Source organism: Nanorana parkeri, unplaced genomic scaffold (assembly GCF_000935625.1).
Source record: "Nanorana parkeri isolate BGI_ZX_2015 unplaced genomic scaffold, ASM93562v1 scaffold1237, whole genome shotgun sequence".
Classification (NCBI taxonomy): domain Eukaryota; kingdom Metazoa; phylum Chordata; class Amphibia; order Anura; family Dicroglossidae; genus Nanorana; species Nanorana parkeri.
Window position 1 is genome coordinate 255,714 of NW_017307505.1, and position 4,587 is coordinate 260,300.

A 4,587-nucleotide genomic window follows, 5' to 3' on the forward strand; every position below is an offset into this window, starting at 1 on the left:
CTGGAGCTGCGGCAGGCTGGCGTGTGGGCGGGGCGGGAGCTGCGGCCGGTCTTTACACAGTTTATGTGCAGCTACCCCGAAAGTAAGACTTAGCGGATTTCTGTAATATAAGACCTACCACCGAACTAGGTCTTATTTTCGGGGTAGGTCTTATATTACAGAAATCCCTGAAGATAGCGCTAGGTCTTACTTTCAGGGTAGGTCTTACTTTCGGGGAAACACGGTAACAACCAGTTACAAATGGAAGGTTGCAAATCCATAAACTAGACATACAATCCAACTGTGATGTTTGCCCAGTGCGTCTTAATTAGAACGCATGCCTAGCCAATCCTGGAGGTCATACAAACAATCACACCCCCTCACAGCTTCTCAGCAGATGTACAAATAGGAAAGTCCCATTTCCAAATGAAGTCAAAACCAAAGTGGCGGTCCATATTTGTAGGAATGAGTCCATGTATGAGCTGGCCGTGGAGGTTGAGTCTTCTCTCTTCTGTTGGGCTGTTGTGTTCCTGCATGCCCCTATGGTCTTTTAAAGGGGTTCTACACCCTCCGTTTTTTTTGCCTATATCTACTGCTAGCAAGCAGTAGATATAGGCAAGAAGTTTAAAAAAAAAAAAACGCTTTAACTAGTTTTAAACTTACCTCGTTATCGCTATCAGGAAGTGATCGTACGGCCGCAAAGGATCTTGGGGCGGGCGCATGCGCAGTTCCGATTCTCGGCCGGGAGACGAGCAGAGACGCAAGGTAAGTTTTATGGACGCGTGCCCCCGCCTGCAGACACCGCTGGAGGGACACATGAAAACATGGGGAAAGATCAGAATAAGAGACATCATTTAAGGTAAGTGCTAACATTTACATGGGGGGAGGGGATTTTTTTTAACTTTAATGTCACTTTAAGCCATCAGTGTTCATCAGAAGTAAACATCTGGATTTTAAGGAAATCGTCATACTCCCTATTAGACCAAGAGATGCTATTATTACAAGAGATGCTATTATTACAAGAGATGCTGTTCTCTTCCTGTCCCGACACTTCCCAGTGTGTTGGATTCCTCGCACTGCAAGGGTTAAAGTGACTTTAAAGGAGAACTATGGGGTTAGGGCTTTTCCCCCTAGTTCTCCTTAGGGTAACGGGAGGACACAAACTAGCGTCCTCCCGTCACCCTAAGCTCAGTATACCGCTAGCTTAGGGTGACGCCGCAGCTGAAGCGGATCCCGACATCGATGTCGAGATCCGCCCAGCTGCGTGAGTGACAGCTGGCTCTGCCTATCTAGAGGCAGAGACAGCTGTGCCCGCCCCCTCCCCCGTCCGTTCCACCAGTCAGCGCTGGCAGATCGGAGCGGGGAGAGGGGAATCCAGCCCCTCCCCTGTCACGGCAGTGAGCCATGACAGGATCGAGAAGTGAGCCAACACCGGCATGTGTTCGCTCACCTCCTGATCTACTGAGCCGACCTGTGACAGTCTCTCATTGTCACAGGTCGGCTAGAACTATGAGGTGAGTGAAAAGCACTCGCCTCATAGTTCTCCTTTTAAAGAAGAATTATGAGGTGAGTGATTTTCACTCAGCCTCATAATCTGAGCCGACCTGTGACAATGAAACTGTCACAGGTCGGCTCAGTAGATCGGGAAGTGAGCGAACACATACCGTCGCTCCCTTCTCGATCTATCCCTGCAGAGAGCCGTGACTGTCACTCACAGCTCCCTGCAGGGATTCCCCCCCCTCCCTGTCCGATCCTCCAACGCTGACTGGCGGAACGGACAGGGTGGGCACAGCTGGCTCTGCCTCTGTAGCTCGCGGTATACTGAGCTTTGGGTGACGGGAGGACGGTAGTTTGTGTCCTCCCGTTACCCTCTGGAGAACTATGGGGAGAAGCCCTGACCCCATAGTTCTCCTTTAAAGTCAAACTTTTTTTTCCCCCTTTCTCAATCCTCCTGTAGGAACTTACCTTAAATGGTGTCTCTTAATCTGATCATCTTCTTCTTTACTGTCCTTTTCAGCTGTCCCTCCAGCGCTGGGTGCGGGTCTCCGATCCAGCGCCGACTCCTCTGTCCTCCTCGTCTCTCATGTCCCACCATGTCTGTGCGGGTGCACGCCGCTCCCTAGATTTACCTTGTGTCTCTCCTCGTCTCCCGGCCGAACATCTGAACTGCGCATGCGCCCGCCCCAAGTTCCTCTGTGGCCGCCCGATACATTTTCAGATGTTCGGACGGGAGCGCGCGGCGGAGACACGGGTAAGTATTAACCCTTTGAAAACGTGGTTTTTTTTTTTTAATCGTTTTGCATGTATCTACTGCTTGCTTGCCTCATATATATGCAAAAACATGCAAGGGTTTAAAGGAGAACTATGGGGTCAGGGTTTTTCCCCATAGTTCTCCTTAGGGTAACGGGAGGACACAAACTAGCGTCCTCCCGTCACCCTAGGCTCAGTATATAGGGAGCTACTGCTCGCGGTATACTGAGACGCCGCAGCCGGAGCGGATCCCGACATCGACGTCGAGATCCGCCCAGCTACGTGAGTGACAGCTGGCTCTGCCTATCTAGAGGCAGAGCCAGCTGTACCCACCCCCTCCCCCGTCCGTTCCGCCAGTCAGCGCTGGAGGGGAGAATCCAGCCCCTCCCCTGTCACGGCAGAGAGCCGTGACAGGATCGAGAGGTGAGCGAACGCCGGTATGTGTTCGCACACCTCCCGATCTACTGAGCCGACCTGTGACAGTCTGATTGTCACAGGTCGGCTAGAACTATAAGGTGAGTGAAAAGCACCCCCCTCCCCCCCTCATAGTTCTCCTTTAATAACCCTTTAACTGTTCATTTTGGTTTAGGAAGGAAGATAAAAAAGTTGTTATACTCGCCTGATTCTGCGGGACAGCTTGCTCTTAGACCAGTCATTCCAGCCTCGCTCCCCCTCCGCTGCATCGGTCTAAGGTCCCTGAGTCATGACGTTCTATACACCATTGCAGCTCTGTATGAGGAGACAGGCAGGAGTGAGCACTGCAGTCACAGCAGTCCGGCTCAGAAGATCGGATGAGTATAAATGTATTATTTTCCTCCCTACACTAAAACGAGCAGCTAACCCTTTCAGTACGGGGTAGCCCCGCTGCAAGGGTTAATTAAAACATTTGCTTGGAGTTCTAATTTAAACGCAAAAGATGATCACTTAATCCCGCCAGAGCTTGTGACTTCCTGAACACTCTTCCTCTGCTTCACTGAAATCTCAAGCAGTGTTATAAGTCCTCTGTAAATGATAGAAAGACATCCCCCATGTAAAGGGTGTGATAGGGGGGAGTTCTGTAGTCCAGATGAGGAACAAGTAGCTCAGGGTGACGGGGGAGTTCTGTAGTCCAGATGAGGAACAAGTAGCTCAGGGTGACGGGGGAGTTCTGTAGTCCAGATGAGGAACAAGTAGCTCAGGGTGACGGGGGAGTTCTGTAGTCCAGATGAGGAACAAGTAGCTCAGGGTGACAATGTTGCTGCTCCACAGATACAGTGAGTGAGCATTGTCACCCCGGGACAGGAAGTGTGTGACTGGCAGGATCAGCAGGTGAAACAAAAAGCAATGCAGCCACCGCACCCGAGGACCTGGTACTCTACAATATATGACATTTCTTGGGTTTAGAAGCACATTGTCCTGAATAATGAAAGTTTGTAAAAACCGGCCTGCTCTATTCACCTAATCCAGTCACCGCGGTGCCATGAAATCTGGGACAAGTATTAGTTGTTCAAGTTACATGGCTGAAGGAGTGCATTGTAATCACACTTCCAGGTTAAGGGTGTTAACATGGCATTATGTGTGGATGACAGATGGCTCCGATGACCCCCTACCCCCCCACCCTTGTCCGTGGATGATTTTCCAAGTTCTACCTTAACCCCTTCACGACTCGTAAGGGGTTAAAACAGATTCCCGGTGGCTTTTTGTGTCCTGGACTCTGTTCATAATTGTAGAGCCGGCAGCCGGCTTTATTACAGGAGGAGGCGGAGACATGACCAGTCACCCTGCTCGTAGAGAAAGAGCAGCAGTGACTGGTCTTTATTACAGGAGGGGGGCGGAGGCCAGACCAGTCATCTTGCACAAGGATATAGAGCAGCAGTGATCTGTCTTTATTACAGGAGGGGGCGGAGACAAGACCAGTCACCCTGCACAAGGAGAGAGCAGCAGTGAGTGTTCTTTATTACAGGAGGGGCGGAGACAAGACCAGTCACCCTGCACAAGGAGAGAGCAGCAGTGAGTGTTCTTTATTACAGGAGGGGCGGAGACAAGACCAGTCACCCTGCACAAGGAGAGAGCAGCAGTGAGTGTTCTTTATTACAGGAGGGGCGGAGACAAGACCAGTCACCCTGCACAAGGAGAGAGCAGCAGTGAGTGTTCTTTATTACAGGAGGGGCGGAGACAAGACCAGTCACCCTGCACAAGGATAGAGAGCAGCAGTGACCGGTCTTTATTATGGGAAGCTCCAAGTCTCACACGACTCCACTGTATGAGGACAACGTTTGCTTAGCCCGGAGTTCAGCTTTAATGTGTACTTTGCTTTATTTCTCATTGTATCCTGAAAATATTAAATATTTTGTTTATTAGGAAGGTTCTCTATTTTTG

At 50.5% G+C, this 4,587-nt stretch overlaps 1 protein-coding gene across 1 annotated transcript in view; it reads left to right on the top strand.

Moving 5' to 3' along the window:
• SLC38A10 (solute carrier family 38 member 10) overlaps nucleotides 1-4,587 on the top strand; it is an 86,031-nt gene that overhangs the window by 26,626 nt on the left and 54,818 nt on the right. The gene's annotated exons all lie outside the window — the stretch shown is intronic.